At 41.1% G+C, this 23,381-nt stretch overlaps 1 protein-coding gene across 1 annotated transcript in view; it reads left to right on the forward strand.

Annotated features, from left to right (window-relative positions):
* Positions 1-23,381, forward strand: part of LOC117502203 (CUB and sushi domain-containing protein 3-like) — a 1,088,443-nt gene that overhangs the window by 956,697 nt on the left and 108,365 nt on the right.

Below are 23,381 nucleotides of genomic sequence, written 5' to 3' on the forward strand. Positions count from 1 at the left end.
ATCGTATGACAGCCATGCTCACTTGTAGTCACAGTCTTGCCAGTGTAAATGGTGAACTTGAGTGAGTAGCCATTACTTGAAACAGCCAACACAAAAAATTTCATGCCCCATTTTGTTGGCTTGTCCTTCAATATTGAGTCATTCCGGTTTTGCCTTCGTCACCACCATCCTTTCATCCACTGCCAGCTCCACCTCGGGTGGTAATAAGCTGGAGGCACTGAGGATGTCATCATAAAGATGCCTGACTCAAACAGTTTTGTCATGACCTGGTGTTCCCTTTTTTCTATCATTTTCTACATCCTCATCTGGATCACTTAGGTGGATGTTCCATAATATTCAATCTAAATCTGTCTCTGGACATTACTTTTGCTGGAAAGGGCACAGACAAAATATTATTTTGTTTTCAGTAGTCCTGGAGACTTAGTAGTGACACCAACGACAGTATATCAGAAGTCCCAAAAAATTTGTACAGATGTTACATTTCAATGTCTGTCGAGTTGTATTTTTTCCCTAAAGCCCTTGTTTTTAGCAGCAAATTTATTGGTGTGGTGCAAATTGTTGTAATTGTGTCAGTTGCACTTTGGGTGGAAAGCGTGTCAACCTGGACTCCTGGTGTTCTCCAAGGCTGACATCTGCTTACTGCTGGACCAGTGTCTGCATCTCCTCCATGTTCCAGCAGTAAGCACTGGGGCATGTCTCTGCGCGCTTCTGTTCCACATCTATATCTGGAACAGAAGCGAACACTCCGACCCTCTGTTCAGATCTCCGTGCGCATGTTGGTGGAGCCACCTGCTTGGTTGTTCCTCCAGAACAAACCACCAGAAATCCTCACTGTCTGTTTCAGACTCTGGACAATGCGCTGCATGCTCCATCTTCCTCCAGTTCAAAAAATAACTGAAGCACGTGCTCCACATTCATAAAACGCCTCATTTGTACATAAAAAACAAAACAACAACAAAACACTAATCACACACGCTTTCCACAGTAATAAAGAGAAAGTGACCACACAATGAGACCCACGTGGGGTTGGGTGAGGTGTGATCAAACACACGTGGGTTAGTGAACACGTGGGGTTAGTGACTTCTGATTGGTTGGAAATTTATGAGCCAGCTGCTAGCTGTCTGTCGCTGCTACAGTCGAGAAGGAAATGATCCTTTTGACTGCATCTGGTAACATAAACGCGCAGCGAAAAATGATAATATTTATGAAAATGCATGGCGTAAAAAATACCATACATCATGTTATACTAGGCCTATTAACAAAATTTAAAAGTGCTATAAAGGTTGAAGTCTCAATGTTCAACACACATTTAAACGGAGGCTTAGAGTGCAGCAATTTGAGTGTAATGTGCGCTTAATTGGTCATGTGACTTTTCTACATGAGGGCGCGTTATTCGACTCCAGAGGGTTAATTACAACCAATTATTATGAGCCTCGTCAGACCCGAGCTAAAGAGGACGTAGGATTAAAAAAAGATCTCTTCATATGTGGATGCAGGGTCTCAGGAGGTTTAAACTGTGAATGGCAGCTGCAGGCTGTAATATCACTTGTGTTGCAGTTTGGACTCATATCCACTTTTAGTTACAATATGTTCCAGTTGCATGCAGATATTTTGCAGCCTCAGAGTAGTTTAATCTATTATGTGGAGCAACAAACATAATACAGTTACTATATGGTGGTGATGCTGTAAATAGTTGTCGTAACATTTGCATTGTCTGCTGTTGGTTGTTTTGCAGTTGTGGAAAAGCATAATGTGCTCATGCTTTGTCTATTAAATATGTTTCTTCCATTCCAGCTCTGTACTGCTCCACACCAGACTCTCCCCTCCACGGCTCCATCTCCTCTCAGAGCGGCGGGCACGTCAACAGCATTGTGCGCTGGGCTTTGTGACCGTGGTTACCGTCTCATAGGCAATGCCACGGCAACCTGCCGGCGCGCATTACTCGGCTACCACGCGTGGAACTCTCCTGTCCCCGCATGTCAAGGTGAGAGTCACAGATGTGTTCATACAGCCTCGCTGAAAGATGAATGCGATGTTAATTGGATGAAAAAGCAATTTTTAAATACTACTTTCTTTATTTGTGTTTAGAAATCAGTCATGGTAAAATTATGTTTGTTTAAAAATGCCTCTTTTTTCAGAAAAATAAAATGTTTTTTGAGTCATTATGTATTCAGGGTTGCCTGAATTAATTAGCCTTATCCAATCTGATTTGGGTCATCAGCAAACCCTGAGTCATTAAAAAATGTGTTTATTAATTACCCTGTGGGAAAGAAGCTATAGCTGGCACAGCAATATCTCAGTGGTCAGAGTTTGGTTGTTAGTTTTAATTTCCCACAGTGCTGTGGTTTCATTCTATATGTGGTCAGTTGTGATCATTTTCAAAGACTGGATCAACAGCTGAAAAAGTGAGAAGTGAGGCCCAGTTATTTGCTCAAACCATGATATACAGTGGTCCCTCGTTTATCGCGGGAGTTGCGTTCTAAAAATAACCTGCGATAAGCGAAATCCGCTAAGTAGTCAGCGCTATTTTTTGCAATTATTATAGATGTTTTAAGGCTGTAAAACCCCTCACTACACACTTTATACACTTTTCTCAAGCAGGCAATTAACATTTTCTCACTTTTCTCTCTCGTGTAAACACACTCTTTTTTTCTTCTGTGCAAGAAGATTATAAACAGACACACGCAGAAAAACAATGCGCATGCTCTCCCTTCGCTCACTGCCTCCGGAGGTATGAATGCAGGACCCGCAAGAATCCAAGTCCTCTCTCTGTGGCCACGGAGCTCTGCCGCTGCGGTCAACATCAGGATCAAAACAGCGAGTGTAGTCTCTGGACCTGTTGCCAGATTTGGCGCAGCTCAGCACAGCAGACAGGAGGGCGGTGTGAGTGGCCCGCTGCTGCATTTACCGAGCCCGCAGAAAGCGCATCGGAGGCAGTGAGAGCAATCGCGGTGATGCTGACCGGTGCTGCGACCGGCCGCCTGATAAGGACGCAGAACACAATGCGCTGTTAAAAAAAAAAAAAAAAAGCATGCAAAATAGCACTAAAAAAAATCTGCAAAACTGCGAAGCCGCGAAAGGTGAACAGTGTATAGCGAGGGACCACTGTATTATGTTGCAATGTTATGTTAAAAATAGAAAATAATTATAGATTGTAAATAATTATAACTAGAAGAATTACAAATTGAAATGTCGATTCATATAAATTAAAATAAAAGTGCCTTGTTTATCGATATGCCTGACCATTGTGTCACAGCATACTGCACAAACACAAGGGCGAAAGGTTTTAGCCTTTTCAAGTTCCACAGGACGAAAATCCTCCGCGAAAAGTGGGTTCAGCAAGTTCGTCGAACTTTCGCCGTTTATTTGCTATTCTTTCGTGAAAATAACATAACTAAACACAGATGAATGCAATGCCAGGGACTCAAAAATGGCAAAAACCCGAAGGTAATGACGGTGGTCCGCAAGTACTAGCTACACTATCACGGGTCCGAAAAATAACAAAGGCGGTAAACAGAGGCTAGAATTGAAAATGCTATAATATAGTGTTTATAAACAGCAGCAACAAAAAAAACAAAGCCTCCCTTACCATTCTGTATTCTGCAGCCTTTCAAAATCCACCTGAATCGGCACGTCTCTTGCCTCTACTTCGGCTCCGCCATAAGAAATGTCGGCATTATTTTCGCTGTCAGAATGCTCCTGGTTTGAATGTTCGTCCGAAAGATGCGTCTCGAATCTGTAGGGTCTAATCACTGCTGCGACATCCTCAGGATCCGAGTCAGTCTCGATTTCCTCACAAAACAATCCACACTTGAAGAGGAGTCAGAAAAGTTCTCGATCTCGTCACTGTCCATGCTGAGGTCTGTCTGTTCTTGTTGTCAATCGCACACAGATGGGACTCTACAGGCTGTGATGTCACAGCATCACGTGACCACAGATGGAATGCTGCCATTGCGCTTTCCAAGAAACACACTTTTGAGAAGCTGTACAAACTTTATTTCTCAGCGATAATGATTAAAACTGCTTTCAGCTTACTATAATGTATGTATATTTTTGATATTTATATCAGTTTTACCTAATTTTTTAGGTGTCATATCCACTTTAATAGTGTGGCGAAAAAAATACCTTGAAGAAAAATGTCGCAGTTGCATTCTGCTCTCTCTCAATACCAGTGCACCAGCACTGAGCCTGGCCACACCTTTTTTTTAGACCAACACGCTGATGGGAGCACATATGAGCACAACTTGCAATTGAATGAATGGGGGAGGAGGGCTTGAAAATGACATCTGCATCAGGTAGAAACCAGCAATGACACTTGTGCTGAATATAAGATTGGGCCCCACATTTTATCCAAAATTCAGAACTGACACAATTTGCACAGTTCTGCAGCAGTTAAATGAAGTACAGTGCATCCGGAAAGTATTCACAGCACTTCACTTTTTCCACATTTTGTTGTTGCTATCAGGCTCGGAGACACACTTGTGGTGGACACAAATGCAGGACTTACTCTCAGCTAGTCGGCATTCAAGGCTCTTTACTGGTAGGACAGGCATGGGTCGGTACACAAGAAGGCAGTCGGAGATCAGCAACAATAACAAAAACATTGGGTGAAAGGCAGAGAAAAAAACAGGCAGAGGGTATCAAAAACACATCAAGGTAGTCAGGTCACACAGAAAACATTCAGAAGGAAGGCTAGAAGCGAAGGCACAGGGCTTGACGATCTGGTGGGGAACTAGTGCAGCCAGTGAAGCTTAAAAACACCGAGGTGATGAGCTGCAGATTACAAACAGGTGTGCGGAAAGCTCCAGAACAGGATGTGGCCCAGACAGTGTGCACCGCCCACCATCAAGAGAGATAGGGACAGAAACAGCCCAAGCAGGAAAGCCCCAGCAAGATAAATCACATGCAACAAAATCAACAAAACTTAACTAAACAGGGCAGAGCAGACATAATACAAACAAAACCCCATATCCTGACAGTTACACACTTATTCCAAAATGAGTGAAATTCTTTTTTTTCCTCAAAATTCTTCACACAGTGACTATGTGATTTTTTTTTTTAGATGTTTGCAAATTTATTAAAAATAAAAATAAAAAACCTAAGAAATCACATGTATATAAGTATTCACAGACTCAAAATTGAGCTGCGGTGTATCTTGTTTCCACTGATCATCCTTGGGATGTTTCTACAGCTTAACTGGAGTCCACCTGGGGTAAATTCAGTTGATTTGGCATGATTTGGAAAGACACACCTGCCTTCATATAAGGTCCCACAGTTGACAGTTCATGTCAGAGCACAAACCAAGTAGGAAGTCATAGGAATTGTCTGTAGACTTCCGAGACAAGATTGTCTCCAGGAACAAATCTCTGGAAGGGTACAGAAGCATTTCTGCTGATTTGAAGGTCCCAATGAACACAGTGGCCTCCATCATCTGTAAATGGAAGACGTTCAGATCAACCAACACTCTTCCTAGAGCTGGCCGCCCGTCTAAACCAAGTGATCGGGGAAGAAGGGCCTTAGTCAGAGATGTGGCCAAGAACCCTCTGGCCACTCTGTCAGAGCTCTGGCATTCCTTTGTCGAGAGTGGAGAACTTTCCAGAAGGACAACCATCTCTACAGCAATCCTATGTGCATGTAATCAAACCTGTATGGTAGAGTGGCCAGACGGAAGCCACTCCTTAGTAAAAGGCAAATGGCAGCCCATCTGGAGTTTGACAAAAGGCACCTAAAGGACCGTCAGGCCATGAGAAACAAAATTCTCTGGTTTGATGTGACAAAGATTGAACTCTTTGGTGTGAATGCCAGGCATCATGTTGGCAGAAATCAGGCACCATCCCTACAGTGAAGCATGGTGGTGGCAGCATCATGCTGTGGGGATGTTTTTCAGTGGCAGGAATTGGGAGACAAGTCAGGATTGAGGGAATGATGAATGCAGCAATGTACAGAGACATCCTGGATGAAAACCTGCTCCAGAGCGCTCTTGACCTCAGACTGGGGCGACAGTTCATCTTTCAGCAGGACAGTGACCTTAAACACATAGCCAAAATATCAAAGGAGTGGCTTCAGGACAACTCTGTGAATGTCCTTGAGTGTCCCAGCCAGAGCCCAGACCTGAATCCGATTGAACATCTGTGGAGAGATCTGAAAATGGCTGTGCACGATGCTCCCCATCCAACCTGATGGAGCTTGAGAGCTGCTGCAAAGAGGAATGGGCAAAACTAGCCAAAGATAGGTGCACCAAGCTTGTGGCATCATATTCAAGAAGACCTGAGGCTGTAATTGCATCAACAAAGTATTGAGCAAAATGTGTGAATACTTATGTGCATGTGATTCCTTAGTTTTTTACTTTAATAAATTTGCAAACATGTCAAAAACACTTTTTCATTTAGTCATTATGGGGTGTCATGACTAAGGGAAAAAAAAATGAATTTACTCCATTTTGGAATAAGGCTGTAACATAACAAGATGTGGAAAAAGTGAAGCGCTGTGAACATTTTCCGGATGCACCATAAACAGATAGACCTGAGCAGTGGGTCACCCCTTTGAGGCTGGTCTGCTTGACGTTTCTCCCTCAAAAAACTCCAGAAGGAGTTTTGTGTGAATTGTGCTCTTGGCTAATTTAGTGTGCTGTATTATCTGACTTGACATTTTATTTATTTATTTGATATTTACTTTCCCTCTGCCTAAAACAGACATACTATGGACAGCTCGTTGCTTAATGTGCACAATTTTCACTTTGAAGTAAATGAAGTTATGGATACATAGATGAATGGCCACCTCATATTTGCATATGAGCTACATCATGTTTGCATCATGTGGCAACAGAAATGAAACATAATGTGATTAAAAAATGCATTTATTACTTTTTCTCGCTCTTTACATCACTTTGTTCCACAAGAACATAGTTTATATTACTCTGATTCTCTCATCCCCGCACTTCCCCAAACAGCAAACAGCAGGATGATGCAGCTGCTCCATACTTGGTATTGACAGAAAATCAAAAGGAGGCATGACAGACTGTTCACACTGTGATAACATGATGCTCTGCAAAATAAAAATCTATTTAAAACCACTGTGGAGCAGGATGTTCAGTAAGATGCATTTTGTTTGAACTAGTTGTAACTGGAACTCAAGTATGTCTTGATTATACATTTTGAGTGTTTGATCATTTGAAGAAGCTCGTGGGCTTGTTTCCACAACATACAAATAAAAAAATTGTGGCATTGAATCCACAGAAGCATTTCAAACAAAGTGCAAATCAAATCTGCCTATCTGGCAAACAAAGCTGTGAATTAGTTGTTCTGTGTGATTTGCTGCCTCTTTATCTGTTTTGTGTGTGTTCCTGTAGCCATCTCATGTGGGGCACCCAAGGCTCCGATAAACGGCGGCGTTTTAACAGCTATTCCGTCGGAACCAGAGTTTCCTATTTTTGTAACGACGGCTACAGACTCTCCAGTAAAGATTTAACGTCAGCCATCTGTCAGCCTGATGGAACATGGAGCAATCACAACAAGATACCACGATGTTCGGGTTAGTTTGTGTATTCCACTGCAGCGTTTACAACACCTAACAGTTCTGACACTCCTATCAAAGACACTATACCATACAGCTGTAAAAATGACTTCTTCAATGATGTGTCCTGTTTTCATAAGTTATAACTGAGACTGTAAAGTATCTGACAATTTAAAAATTTTAATGTTTTTTTTTTTTTTTTCATGGTGACAAAATTTTATGCATTCTTTTGCTTTTAGTGGTTGTATGCCCCAGCATTGGTTCCTTCTCTCTTGAGCATGGGCGCTGGAGGATTGTCAACGGCTCCCACTATGAGTACAGAACTCGTATTGTGTTCACTTGCGATCCAGGATATTACAGATTAGGTCCCGCCCACATCCAGTGTTTGTCCAATGGTGTGTGGAGTTGGAGGAATGAGAGACCGCAGTGCCAGAGTGAGTTACCATGACACGATGATATATGGTGGGGGGGACTTCTATATAGAGCCCAACCAATATGGATTTTTTGAGGCCGATACCGATAACGATATTTGGATGAAAAAAAAGCCGATAATCGATAAATCGGCTGATTTGCCAATAGCTGATAAATCAGCCAATATTATTTTTTTTTTTTAATTAATAAAATGTTCTTTTTTGGACCCTTAACAAAAAAGGTATGAGCTAAAAGCTGAAGCTTTGTCCTCATATTGATTAACTTTATAACAGAGAAGAATTTTCAAGTTCAAAAAATGCAATCAAGAATTAAACCTTTGTGAAATTAGCAAACACATATCCTTAAAAAGAGTTGTGAAATACATCTGATCTTGTACCTCTCCACTGCACCACCCTCAATCCTTTTTCACTGTCCTTCTCGGATGTGGATCTTACTTATATGCTTACATAATGCACAAATGGACGCAGTATAGTTGTGTATTATGTTATCAGGGCACTGAACATCGATATAAGAAGAATGTGGAAATAGCTACAAGAAACTGCTTCACAGTTTAGTGAGATAAATAACGCACACAAACATAAGCATAGATGTAATTGCATCCACATAAACACAAACACTTTGATATGCATGAGAGTAGAAGGTACTATTGGCAGATCTCATTCTCATAGCCAATTTCATCCTGACTTGCAGCCCTTAACACACTCTCTCATTCTCTCTCTCTCTCGTTCATAAGTGATCTACGGTCATGCAGAAATATTGATTACAGCCTTCAGCTCAGTTGCTATGAAGTCGAGCCTTTTCAGAATTTGAGGCTGTTCTGTATCTGTGCAGCCAATCTCTTTCTGAATCTATTTTTTGCTGACCTGACCTTCTGAACTTAAAACAGCAGATAAACTGCAACACTAAAGCTTAAATAAAATAAAGAGAAAGCTGATTGTGTAAGTACTTGTGTTCCAAAAGTTTTCACCAAGCAACTTGAACACATCTCTGCAGTGACAGTACAGACATATCCTAGTAACAGCACAGGAACAGTGCAGACACAGTGCATGCATGCAGCAGACACAACACAGTCAGTGCAGTCACAAAACAGTGACAGTGCAGGTACAGCACAGTGACAGAGGAGGCACAATGAATGCATGCTGCAGGGACAGAGCAAGCACACTGAATTTATGCTGCAGGCACAGCACATAGGCAGAGCATGCACACTGAATGCATGCTGCAGGCACAGTGCAGTAACAGTGCAGGCACACTGAATGCATGCATCAGTCACAGCACAGTAAGCAGTCACAACAGTGTCAGCACAGGCACAGCATAGAGGCAGTGCAGGCAAAGTCAATGCATGCTGCAGCCACAGCGCAGTATCAGTGCAGGCGCATTGAATGTTTGGCAGACACAGTGCAGTGACAGCATAAACACTGCACAGGCACAACAGAGGCACAATGGAGGCACAGCACAGGGAGGCCCTACAATTTTACACTCAACAAAAATATAAAAGCAACACTTTTGGTTTTGCTCCCATTTTGTATGAGATGAACTCAGATCTAAAACTTTTTCCACATACACAATATCACCATTTCCCTCAAATATTGTTCACAAACCAGTCTAAATCTGTGATAGTGAGCACTTCTCCTTTGCTGAGATAATCCATCCCACCTCACAGGTGTGCCATATCAAGATGCTGATTAGACACCATGATTAGTGCACAGGTGTACCTTAGACCACAATAAAAGGCCACTCTGAAAGGTGCAGTTTTATCACACAGCACAATGCCACAGATGTCGCAAGATTTGAGGGAGCATGCAATTGGCATGCTGACAGCAGGAATGTCAACCAGAGCTGTTGCTCGTGTATTGAATGTTCATTTCTCTACCATAAGCCGTCTCCAAAGGCGTTTCAGAGAATTTGGCAGTACATCCAACCAGCCTCACAATCGCAGACCACATGTAACCACACCAGCCCAGGACCTCCACATCCAGCATGTTCACCTCCAAGATCATCTGAGACCAGCCACTCGGACAGCTGCTGAAACAATCGGTTTGCATAACCAAAGAATTTCTGCACAAACTGTCAGAAACCGTCTCAGGGAAGCTCATCTGCATCCTCGTCGTCCTCATCGGGGTCTCGACCTGACTCCAGTTCGTCATCGTAACCGACTTGAGTGGGCAAATGCTCCATTTTGCTGGCGTTTGGCACTTGGAGAGGTTTCTATTCACGGATGAATCCCGGTTCACACTGTCAGGACAGATGGCAACATCGTGTGTGGCATCATGTGGGTGAGCAGTTTTCTGATGTAAATGTTGTGGATCGAGTGGCCCATGGTGGCGGTGGGGTTATGGTATGGGCAGGCGTCTGTTATGGATGAAGAACACAGGTGCATTTTATTGATGGCATTTTGAATGCACAGAGATACCGTGACGAGTTCCTGAGGCCCATTGTTGTGCCATACATCCAAGAACATCCCTCATGTTGCAGCAGGATAATGCACGGCCCCATGTTGCAAGGATCTGTACACAATTCTTGGAAGCTGAAAATGTCCCAGTTCTTGCATGGCTGACATACTCACCGGACATGTCACCCATTGAGCATGTTTGGGATGCTCTGGACCGGTATACAGCAGCGTGTACCAGTTCTTGCCAATATCCAGCAACTTTGCACAGCCATTGAAGAGGAGTGGACCAACATTCCACAGGCCACAATTGACAACCTGATCAACTCTATGCGAAGGAGATGTGTTGCACTGCATGAGGCAAATGGTGGTCACACCAGATACTGACTGGTATCCCCCCCCCCAATAAAACAAAACTGCACCTTTCAGAGTGGCCTTTTATTGTGGACAGTCTAAGGCACACCTGTGCACTAATCATGGTGTCTAATCAGCATCTTGATATGGCACACCTGTGAGGTGGGATGGATTATCTCAGCAAAGGAGAAGTGCTCACTATCACAGATTTAGACTGGTTTGTGAACAATATTTGAGGGAAATGGTGATATTGTATGTGGAAAAAGTTTTAGATCTTTGAGTTCATCTCATACAAAATGGGAGCAAAACCAAAAGTGTTACGTTTATATTTTTGTTGAGTGTACATTTTCAGAATGCAATAATTTGCAAAGAGGTTTGCAGTTTTGATCAACTTGTTTCAGTTTTACATTTCATTTCTTTTTTCCACTGCTCCTCATCTTTTCTACTCCTCTTGTCTGTTGTCCCACCTAGCTTACCAATTAAGAGTTTGCCAGCCTCCTCCTGAAGTGCCCAACGCTGACATGCTGATGGAGGATGGAGAGCTGGAGATTGGTGAGTCGTCTGTCTTCCTGCCATGACTGTGTGCGTGTCACTTTTCACAGTGTATGAAAACTGGAAACTTGTAACTTTCCAGATGGAAATAAAATAAAAAGCTGCAGAAGAATTATTATAAAAAATTAACATAAAAACATGCAGTACTTTTAAATTCTGGCTTCACTGATTTCAAGATATAAATATTCACATCCTTTCTTGTTTGTATTGTGTCAATATACTGCCCCATCATGTGGAAAACTCCAGACACTTTGGAAGAGCTACAACTTGCATTTGCCCCTTCAGCCTCTAAGAGGGCATGCATCTGTAAAAATGGGCTGTATTAGACCCCATTATCAGGGTGGCTATTGCAAAGAGAAATTACATTTCTATTCAAAACCTTTCTGAATGTGCCCACTTCTACTCATGAAATGTTCCTTCATGGATATTTGACAGTGAATGGCTTGATTAATGTAATACCATACACATGTTATGCTGGCACTGAGAAATCATCAGCCTTCATGAATGATTGCTGCTCCTGATTTCATTTAAAGCCTCAATTTGTCCATTCAGGTGACATCATTAGGTATAGATGCCATCCTGGATTTTCTTTGGTTGGCAGTGAGATCCTAACATGTCGCTTAGGAGAAAGACTACAGATGGATGCACCTCCCTAACATGCCAAGGTCAGTACAAACGTATAAAGTAACACTGCTCATTCATGCTCATTTTAAGCTCACATCTTTGCTATGTGCCCACAGTTCAGTGCCCCGCACATGATGTGCGATATGATTCGTCTGGTGTCATCCTGAGCCCTGGTTGGCCAGACAGCTATCCTAATCTCCAGATGTGTTCGTGGAGCGTTACAGTAGAAAAGGGCTACAATGTCACCATTACATTTGAAAGTTTCCACACAGAGAGAGAGTTTGACGTGTTGGAGATATTTGATGGTAAAACTCCACTCAGAAACACAGTTTGGCTTGTTGTCCACTTCATTCATCTTTGAAGTATTTGTTTGAATAATGTAACCACACTAATGTACAATCAGACTGTCACATCAGGGTTGAACATGCCACAAAGTGAAACTAGAAGGCATTTGGTCCTTATATGTTTGACACCAATATATGCTAATACAAGTATACTCTTTGGCCTTGACATTTGATCCGTTATGTCCAAAACTGACTAACACACCTTCATTACAGCTGCAACAAATTACAGCAACAAGAAATTTGGAGAATTCCTCTTGAGATGTTTGGCAATATCATCACAAACTTTAATGTGTGTGTTGCAGCTGTAATCCAAAGAAGAGGAGCGTGGATTGAACATGTCATCAATTATTGAACTGTGCAGAAAACAAGAGACAAAGTGGGAAACCTTTGGTATCAAATGTTAATTTGATGCTTCTGTTACAAGTCTGTAAATAAAATTTTCAAATAAATTCTCATTTCAAATACTTGTGTATGATCAAAAAGTGGTAACATTTTATTGGCCCACCCTGTATGATTTCATTTTTTTGTTTAATATTATGTTTAACCAATTCATTGAAATAGTCATTTTAAATAAGTTTGACTTTTCAAGTCAACCTTATTGCCTTGGCTACCTGCCTTGGCTAGGGGAAGCTCATGCTACAAAATCAGAGGATCGGCATTAGCACCAGTGGGCCTCACGGCATCCATAAACCTTACTTTCCCTTTCAAGGCCACTCAAGGTCAGAGGCTATGTGCTAAATATAAAGATGATACAGTTGTATGCAAAAGTTTGGGCACCCTTGATATTTTTCATGATTTTCCTTCATAAATCATTGGTTGTCTGGATCAGAGATTTCAGTTAAAATATCATAGCAGAAAAACACACTATTTGAAAAGTGAAATGAAGTTTCTAGTATTTACAGAAAGTGTGCAATAATTATTTAAACAAAATTAGGCAGGTGCATAAATTTGGGCACCCTTGTTATTTTATTGATGTAAAACATTTAGCACTAATTATTGGAAAACAAAATTGGTTTCGTAAGCTCATTGACCCTTGACCTCCTTACACAGGTGAATCCAATCATGAGAAAGGGTATTTAAGGTGGCCATTTGCAAATGTTTCCCCTCTTTGCATCTCTTCTAATGAGTGGCAACATAGGAGCCTCTAAATACCTCTCAAATGACCTGAAAACAAAGATTGTTCAACATCAAGGTTTAGGGGAAGGATACTAAAAGCTATCTCAGAGATTTCAGCTGTCAGTTTCCACTGTGAGGAACATAGTGAGGAAATGGAAGACCACAGACACAGTACTAGTTGAGGCCTGAAGTGACAAGCCAAGAAAAATCTCAGATAAGCTGAAGCGAAGGATAGTGAGAACAGTCATAGTCAACCCACAGACCTGCTCCAAAGACCTACAACATGATCTTGCTGCAGATACTGTCTCTGTGCATCGTTCAACTATACAGTGCACTTTGCACAAAGAGATGCTGCATGATGCTGTAATGCAGAGGAAGCCTTTTTTGCATGCACACCACAGAGTCGCTTGAGGTATGCTAAAGCACATTTGGACAAGCCAGGTTCATTTTGAAATAAGGTGCTGTGGACTGATGAAACTAAAATTGAGTTATTTGGACATAACAAGGAGTGGTATGCATGGCTGAAAAGAACACAGCATTCCAAGAAAAACACTTGCTACTTACAGTAAAATTTGGAGGTGGTTCCATCGTGCTGTGGGGCTGTGTGGCCAGTGCAGGTACTGGGAATCTTGAGGGAAGTTGAGGGTCACATGGATTCCAGTCAATATCAGCAGATTCTTGAGAACAATGTTCATGAAACAGTGACAAAGTTGAGGTTGCGCCAAGGCTGGATCTTTCAACAAGACAACGACCGTAAACACTGCTCAAAATCTACTAAGGCATTCATGCAGAGGAACAAGTACAACATTCTGGAATGGCCATCTCAGTTCCCAGACATGAATATTATTGATAACCTGTGGTGTGATTTTAAGTGGGCTGTCCATGCTCGGAAACCAAAAAACCTGAGATATTTTGTAAAGAAGAGTGGTCCAAAATACCTTCAATCAGAATCCAGACTCTCATTGGAAGCTATAGGAAGCGTTTAGAGGCTGTTATTTCTGCAAAAGGAGGATCTACTAAATGTTGATGTATTTCTTCTGGTGGGGTGCCCAAATTTATGCACCTGGCTAATTTTGTTTTAAGAATTATTGCACACTTTCTGTAAATCCTATGAACTTCATTTCACTTCTCAAATATCACTGTTTGTCTGCTATATGATATATTGAACTGAAATTGCTGATCCAAAGAACCAATGATTTCTAAAGAAAAATCATGGAAATCATCAGGGGTGCCCAAACATTTACATACAACTGTATATGACATCATATTTGTATTTAATAGTAATCATAGGTGTATCTTTAACCAATTCCTTGGATTGCAAAGTCTCTGTATTCCCTATGCAAGACCCGCATTTTGACCTTGGCCTGTGACCTTGACTTTTAAAATCAGTTTGTCCTTGGCTGACCCAAGATCTTTCCAACAATTTTGGTCCAAGTCTGATCAAAACTCTATATTTTGTGAACACATGGACGGTCTCATAGAACTGAAAACACTGCTACCACTGCTTACTGGTGCAAAAACTGTTAAAAGCAAAGAAATCCTGAATTATTTGGTGTGGATGTGTGTGTGTGGTGGTGTGTGTATATATATATATATATATATATATATATATATATATATATATATATATAATATACACGAGGGCTGTCAATAAAGTATAGGTCCTTTTTATTTTTTTCAAAAACTATATGGATTTCATTCATATGTTTTTACGTCAGACATGCTTGAACCCTCGTGCGCATGCATGAGTTTTTCCACGCCTGTCGGTGACGTCATTCGCCTGTGAGCACTCCTTGTGGGAGGAGTCGTCCAGCCCCTCATCGGAATTCCTTTGTCTGAGAAGTTGCTGAGAGACTGGCGCTTTGTTTGATCAAAATTTTTTCTAAACCTGTGAGGCACATCGAAGTGGACACGGTTCGAAAAATTAAGCTGGTTTTCGGTGAAAATTTTAACGGCTGATGAGAGATTTTGAGGTGATACTGTCGCTTTAAGGACTTCCCACGGTGCGAGACGTCGCGCAGCGGTCCCAGGCGCCGTTGTCAGCCTGTTTCAAGCTGAAAACCTCCACATTTCAGGCTCTATTGATCCAGGATGTCGTGAGAGAACAGAGAAGTTTCAGAAGAAGTCAGTTTCAGCATTTTATCTGGATATTCCACTGTTAAAGGAGATTTTTTTTAATGAAAGACGGGACGCAGCTGGCGCGGTGCAGCGGCACAGGAAAAACACCTCCGTGTTGATAACCATTTGTAAAATCCAGGCGGCTTTTGATGGCTTTCAGTGGAGTGAGTATATGAGAAATTGTTTAACCGCTGGACATGTTCCAACTTGTCCTTAAGGCTTCCAACAGAGGTGTTTTTCCTGTGGCGGAGCGTCGCAGCGGCTGCGAGCCGACGCTGCAATCCGTCCGCACGTCTTTCATTAAAAAAATCTCCTTTAACAGTGGAATATCTGGATAAAATGCTGAAACCGACTTCTTCTGAAACTTCTCTGTTCTCTCACGACGTCCTGGATCAATAGAGCCTGAAATGTGGAGGTTTTCAGCTTGAAACAGGCTGACGACGGCGCCTGAGAGCGCTGTGCGACGTCTCGCACCGTGGGAAGTCCTTAAAGCGACAGTATCACCTCAGTCTCTCATCAGCCGTTAAAATTTTCACCGAAAACCAGCTTAATTTTTCAAACCGTGTCCACTTCAATGTGTCTCACAGGTTTAGAAAAATTTTGATTCAAACAAAGCGCCAGTCTCTCAGCAACTTCTCAGACAAAGGAACTCCGACGAGGGGCTGGACGACTCCTCCCACAAGGAGTGCTCACAAAACCCACGCGATGCGCACGAGGGTTCAAGCATGTCTGATGTAAAAACATATGAATGAAATCTATATAGTTTTTGAAAAAAATAAAAGGACCTATACTTTATTGACAGACCTCGTATATTCTATTTATACCTCATTTTCTTATGTCTGTACTGTTACAAGTATATTATTACTTATCCTTGCAAACGCTGTTTGATTAACATTTTCCTCTACTTGCACCCACCTTGTGTGTTTTTTAAGCGCTGACGTAACATGTGAATTTCTCCTCTGTGAGATCAATAAAGTTTATCTTTATATTTGGTTTTCTCGCTCATCCATTTTTTCTCTCTCTCTCACTCTGTGTATGTGTGTTGTACATGTCTTTCTCTCTCTTGTTCTCTTTCTCTCGTCTTTGTCTCTTTCACATTGTCTTGATGTTTGTCAGGACCCACAGCCAACAGTCCCACTCTGGCAACCCTGAGTGGTGACCTGCCAACACCCTTTAATCTCACAACCTCAGGCCACCAGTTCCTGGTGCGCTGGTCCTCAGACCATGGCACAAATAAGAAAGGCTTCAAGATTCGCTATGTTGGTGAGTACCAAAGTATGTATCCCAACTTTATTATACTACTACTTTCCATTATTATAATGCATGGAAATGTAGACAGATATGGAGAGAAAGACAGAAGGATGCAGGGACGGTTTTTGGAGTGGCTGTGTAGATCTCAAAATGTTTATTACAATTTGTGCCCCAAATACAAAAAAAAGTGGATTATGTTGATTTGTTTTATTGTTTTTTTTTTTGTTTTTTTGGGGGGGGTGGTTAAAATGATATGTCACTGTACATGCTGCCCTGCGTTGCTTCTGTCTGTCTCCCGAAAGTTTCCTGTTTATTGCACAGAGAGTTGCATATGTTTGCAGAATTTAGCAGCCGGCTGTGCTGAGACCATTTGGCAATAAGTGTCTCCACTTGAGTAATGGAAATTGAGTGTTTTATTCAAGGACATTTGATTTGATTGCTAATGGAAGGGGTGCAGTGTTACTTGTTTTAGTTTGCTTATTCAGCTTCATACTTCTAACCTTCTACTCAGGAGCATCCTCTTTAACCTTTAAACCACCTTGGCGTTGCGTGATGAATTATGTGCTGAATAATAACAGAAGAGTCTCCACGGTACTCCCACTCAGTAACCTTCTGAGGTAGTTATGATTAATGTAAGGCTTATAGGCTAAGGCTTATAGTTAGGGCTGGATCGGGTGACCCTGGACCATCCCTTGGTTATGTTGCTTTAGACGTAGACTGTGGGGGGTTCCCATGATGCACTGTTTCTTTCTCTTTTTGCTCCGTATGCATCACTCTGCATTAATCATTAGTGATCGATCTCTGCCCCCCTTCTCGGCATGTCTTTTTCCTGGTTCTTTCCCTCAGCCCCAACCAGTCTCAGCAGAAGACTGCCCCCTCCCTGAGCCTGGTTCTGCTGGAGGTTTCTTCCTGTTAAAGGGAGTTTTTCCTTCCCACTGTGGCCAAGTGCTTGCTCATAGGGGGTCGTTTTGACCGTTGGGGTTTTTCATAATTATTGTATGGCCTCGCCTTGCAATATGGAGCGCCTTGGGGCAACTGTTTGTTGTGATGTGGCGCTATATAAGAAAAAGTTGATTGATTGATTGATTAATGTGAGCATCTGCATGGACTGAATACATTTTTGTTGTTTTAACAGTTTTTTTTTTCCTACTTGCCCAATCAAGCCAGTATTCCACAGCGTTGTGCAGCCAACTGTAAGAATAAAAACCTTCTCGGCAGCTCATTATGACCAGAAATCTGTCCTTTCATGTTATAATGATTTTCATGGTTATGATTATAAAAATGTATGATAACAGTGTTATACGCCTAATTTGGTTTTTATTATGTCGGTGCATGTTTGCTCATCATTGCGACAAGCCCTCACATCACATAACCATCAGTTTATGGCGAGTAAATTTGGATCTAAATTGTGAGAAGGTGTGCTTTGACTACGTGCTATTTCCAGTGCTCTCATGCATCCGTTGTCTTTGCAGCTACTTTCAGTGCCTTAAAAAAAAAAAAAATAGAAAAAGCTCTCTGAGCTCACCTTAATTGGAAATCACTGACAATTAGGACAAAACACTGCTGGCAGAAAAACTAAATTTTCAACCCAAGGAAAGCACAATTACACAAAAGCAAGTCTCATGCCAAGTGATGCCAGTGTGGTCACATGTATTGGAGAAACCGCCACACTCATTCTGCTGGCCGAGTGGCACGCCACAGGCACATAAAATATATCTGTACTAATAAATAAAGCCGGTAATGACCTGCTCTGGGACAGCGGCCCAGATTCTGGAGTTCCAGGCAAGGCAGTTACCCAAATAAGTCATGTGTTAAGGCAGCCAAAGTATTACTTTACATTTGAATGAGCCTGCCCTTGGGCGCTTACCATAAGAAAAGTTGTGATTGGCATCTTTTTGTCATTAACTGAAATCAAAACAGCTTGATCTGTCACCAATCCAGCATACCACAAACATTCCTCAACAAAAAAAGGTAAAACAAAAACAACCTTGACTCTGTTTTCTTAAGCGTGATGATTGGACTCGATGTGAGTAGATTTTTGCAGTGACAGTTGTCTTTCTTTCTTTCTTTGTTGTACACTCCTGTCAGAATTGGCATTATTTCTTAAATTCCATGTTATACAGGAGTTCTCTGTATGGTTTTACTTTCTGTAACTGACATCTGCTCTAACACTACTTACTGATATATCAAAAGTAGTAGCTTGGTGCACACAGATTAGTGCAAAAGTTTTAGGTGCCCTAGAATTGTGATCAAATGATTTTGCCATATGATGTTTTTTCATCAACAGATCAGCATTTGACATGCCAAAGCATTTTTATTTCCAATAAAAGTGTGATTTTTATTTTATTTTTTTCACTCGAAACTATAACAGGTATCATTACAAACCACATAAAAAAAACTTGATTTCTTTGTACTGTTCAGTACATGATAATACAAAGACAGTTGCCAACAATGATTTAATTAATTTTTGCTTTCAGCTGCCTCCAGTTGTTCAGGTTTTATGCCAGATGCCCTTCCTGATGCAACGCCACTTTAGCATAGAGAAACATATGCAGATACTGGTGTTCCTAAGTGGTGTCCCAGCCAAGTGCTAATCAGAACTCACTATAATGATAATAATAGTCATCATCATGCTGATGCTGGTAATAATAACTCATAAAAATTATGAATTTAAATATTCAGATAAGTTACAAAAATACAATTTATTTTTGTTGTATTATGGCTTAACTTCTGTGATCTGACAGGCTCAGGTAGGCATGACTCACCTAATAAACAAGAACAAAAAAACTGCAAGATGTTCAAGTCTAACGTGATGTTCAAATTATAGGAGAGCAATTAAAATGAAAATGCAGTTTTATCACCTAAAAGGAATTATAATGTATAGTAACCCATTTTCTAAGGCTTTGAAAGAAGTCTAGGTTTGTGTCCTATAAAATGAGTAGATAGATAAATGTTTTTGTCCCCTCCAGTTTGAAATGATAATTCAAAACCAATAAATGTTAGCACCTTGTGCATCTCCATATTAAAAGGGCACAGTGAGAAACTCATTCAAATGTGCTGAATGTTGCTGCACAGATGAATCAAAAAATAAACTTTGTTTAGCTTGTGTAACATCTCATTAAACTGCCACCTGCTGAACACTGCCATCTACTGGACTTTTTTTTAGCAGGGAATAATCTTATTTTTAAATTAATGTTATAAATTAGGAGCAGGTGTGGTTGAAGACTTGTTTGAAATAAGTTGTCAGTTTTTTGCTCCTCTCTTTCTCAAAGCTGAGGTCTGGTGTTGCTGTTTGTTAGTTATTTATATTTATTTATTTCTGAATCACAGATATTTATCAGTTTTTTGTTAGTATTAAATGTTTTACGCATGGTTAAATGTGTTTAAAAGTTTGCACCCATCAGCATGATGTCACCAGACCATTTACAGTGTTTTGCCCAAAAGCTGCGTTACTCTGACTGCACGTTGACAAATACAGTTCTACCCTTTGTTATGCCTATTTTAGGGTTAAGAGAATTCATATAGCATCATACTAGCATTAGACATTTGTGGTTGATATATTAAGGACTCACATTAACCCTCTGGAGTCCAGGGTATAATAATTGACTACTTTTTAGTTTTACCTTTATAATTTACCTTTAAAAAGTGTTTACCTGGACTTGTTTGGTGTCATTTTTTTCAGCACAACCTCACCTGTGTGACTTTACAGTTTCTCATTCATTCTCACCTACTGTATTAACACAGTGAACATAAAATCACACAAAAACATAAAATCCAAGTACAAAAAAGTTTGGGTTTCTTGACTTTGAAAACCACAAACATTTTCATAACTTCAAATGTAAATATAAATTGTAAATTTCAAAAACATATGTACAAATGTAGCAAGAAAAACAAAGCTAAATACAACTATTTATATAAATTCAGGAAATGCTTCAGGCATTTTTTGTACAATTATTTACAAAGCAGTCAGATATCACAATAATATTTAGAATGTAAATATAATTTGTTTTTGATGTACATATTTGTACATCAAAAACATATAGTGCAGGAAATGGTAATGCTATTTACAAAACAATCAGATGTCAAATTAAGATGCAAGACAAATTATTTGTGCCACAAAAAAAAAAAGTTTCTGTCCAACTCAACACAGAGGGGCACGTCGCAGGACTGACGGTTCCACAGTGTGTCACTTCTCTTGTCCACCTGAAGGCACCTTTGGCACCTCAGTCTGCTTTTTGTGGCTTTTTGGGAAGGATCTGTGCTTGTCACAAATGGCACAGGAATGTGGTTCTAGCTCCTGTTCTGTGAGACACCTGTTTTGTCTGTGCCACATAGTTGACACACCAGCTCCACCATAAAGTCCTTGTGTATCATGGGCTGCATTTGCTTGACACTCACGATGCAAGATGAATGCAAGATGAATGCATTTGTGGTTGCAATGTCAAGAATGTGCAGCAACACTGTCCTGTACCAGCGTGCAGTTTTCCGATGGGTGGAGTAGTACTGGATGAGCTGGTCAGACAGGTCGACTCCACCCATGTTTTTATTATAAGCCAACACTGGGAATGTCTTTCACCGTCCAGCGTCCATCCTTCCTATCCTTCACCCTTTTCCGCACTGTCTCACACAAAATCGCATGATGAATCGTGGAGCACACATACACCTCCCATGTGTCCATCCACTTTACAAACACCAGAGGCCCCTCTCTTATCCATCTTATAGATCCTCTTTCAGATTTTTTTGTAAGAGCATTTGCCCTCCCTCTGGGACATCCTCATCTGTTCTCCCTGTATGTACCACATGCCCCAGACTTCATGTTAGCCAGGTCCATGAACAGTATGGGACTCGTGTAAAAAATGTCCATGTAAATGTGGTACGCAGTACCAAGTGAGGATGGCTGAATCAGATTTATGACCACATCGTATGACAGCCCATGCTCACTTGTAGTCACAGTCTTGCCAGTGTAAATGGTGAACTTGAGTGAGTAGCCATTACTTGAAACAGCCAACACAAAAAATTTCATGCCCCATTTTGTTGGCTTGTCCTTCAAATATTGAGTCATTCCGGTTTTTGCCTTCGTCACCACCATCCTTTCATCCACTGCCAGCTCCCACCTCGGGTGGTAATAAGCTTGGCAGGCACTGAGGATGTCATCATAAAGATGCCTGACTCAAAACAGTTTGTCATGACCTGGTGTTCCCTTTTTTTCTATCATTTTCTACATCCTCATCTGGATCACTTAGGTGGATGTTCCATAATATCAATCTAAATCTGTCTCTGGACATTACTTTTGCTGGAAAGGGCACAGACAAAATATTATTTTGTTTTCAGTAGTCCTGGAGACTTAGTAGTGACACCAACGACATGTATATCAGAAGTCCCAAAAAATTTGTACAGATGTTACATTTCAATGTCTGTCGAGTTGTATTTTTTCCCTAAAGCCTTGTTTTTAGCAGCAAATTTATTGGTGTTGGTGCAAATTGTTGTAATTGTGTCAGTTGCACTTTGGGTGGAAAGCGTGTCAACCTGGACTCCTGGTGTTCTCCAAGGCTGACATCTGCTTACTGCTGGACCAGTGTCTGCATCCTCCTCCATGTTCCAGCAGTAAGCACTGGGGCATGTCTCTGCTGCGCTTCTGTTCCCACATCTAGATCTGGGAACAGAAGCGCACACTCCGACCCTCTGTTCAGATCTCCGTGCGCATGTTGGTGGATCCACCTGCTTTGGTTGTTCCTCCAGAACAAAACCACCAGAAATCCTCACTGTCTGTTTCAGACTCTGACAATGCGCTGCATGCTCCATCTTCCTCCAGTTCAAAAAAATAACTGAAGCACTTGCTCCACATTCATAAAACGCCTCATTTGTACATAAAAAACAAAACAACAACAAAACACTAATCACACACGCTTTCCACCAGTAATAAAGAGAAAGTGACCACACAATGAGACCCACGTGGGGTGGGTGAGGTTGTGATCAAACACACGTGGGGTTAGTGAACACGTGGGGTTAGTGACTTCTGATTGGTGGAAATTTATGAGCCAGCTGCTAGCTGTCTGTCGCTGCTACAGTCGAGAAGGAAATGATCCTTTTGACTGCATCTGTGTACATAAACGCGCAGCGAAAAATGATAATATTTATGAAAATGCATGGCGTAAAAAATACTCATACATCATGTTATACTAGGCCTATTAACAAAATTTAAAAAGTGCTATAAAGGTTGAAGTCTCAATGTTCAACACACATTTAAACGGAGGCTTAGAGTGCAGCAATTTGAGTGTTAATGTGCGCTTAATTTGGTCATGTGACTTTTTTACATGAGGGCGCGTTATTCGACTCCAGAGGGTTAATTACAACAATTATTATGAGCCTCGTCAGACCCGAGCTAAAGAGGACGTAGGATTAAAAAAAAGATCTCTTCATATGTGGATGCAGGGTCTCAGGAGGTTTAAACTGTGAATGGCAGCTGCAGGCTGTAATATCACTGTGTTGCAGTTTGGACTCATATCCACTTTTAGTTACAATATGTTCCAGTTGCATGCAGATATTTTGCAGCCTCAGAGTAGTTTAATCTATTATTGTGGAGCAACAAACATAATACAGTTACTATATGGTGGTGATGCTGTAAATAGTTGTCGTAACATTTGCATTGTCTGCTGTTGGTTGTTTTGCAGTTGTGGAAAAGCATAATGTGC

Source organism: Thalassophryne amazonica, chromosome 20, assembly GCF_902500255.1.
Source record: "Thalassophryne amazonica chromosome 20, fThaAma1.1, whole genome shotgun sequence".
NCBI classification, from domain to species: Eukaryota; Metazoa; Chordata; class Actinopteri; order Batrachoidiformes; family Batrachoididae; genus Thalassophryne; species Thalassophryne amazonica.